This window comes from Notothenia coriiceps, unplaced genomic scaffold, assembly GCF_000735185.1.
Source record: "Notothenia coriiceps isolate Sejong01 unplaced genomic scaffold, NC01 NC01_scaffold00000339, whole genome shotgun sequence".
In the NCBI taxonomy this organism is placed as follows: domain Eukaryota; kingdom Metazoa; phylum Chordata; class Actinopteri; order Perciformes; family Nototheniidae; genus Notothenia; species Notothenia coriiceps.
Genome location: NW_011333040.1, coordinates 4,278,641 through 4,278,851, shown reverse-complemented (window position 1 = coordinate 4,278,851; position 211 = coordinate 4,278,641). Strand labels below are relative to the sequence as shown.

The 211-nt window shown below is 65.4% G+C and overlaps 1 protein-coding gene across 1 annotated transcript in view; it reads right to left on the bottom strand.

Annotated features, from left to right (window-relative positions):
• Nucleotides 1-211, bottom strand: part of hfm1 (helicase for meiosis 1) — a 149,439-nt gene that overhangs the window by 128,385 nt on the left and 20,843 nt on the right. The gene's annotated exons all lie outside the window — the stretch shown is intronic.

Here is a 211-nt window from a genome sequence, read left to right as displayed (position 1 = left end):
CCCCCCCCCCCCCGTGAGCCCAGTGGCCGTCTGCGAGACAGCAAGAAACCGCGGAACTCAGCCCGAACACACACACACACCCGCAGCCTGGCTGGGAGTTTGTGTGTGTGCTCAGGCTGAGTTCCGCTGTGTCTTGCTGTCTCGCAGACCCCACACCAGTGAGCCAGCTCACAGTGTCCCGCTCCTCGCAGCAGCGAGCCTCGCAACGTCC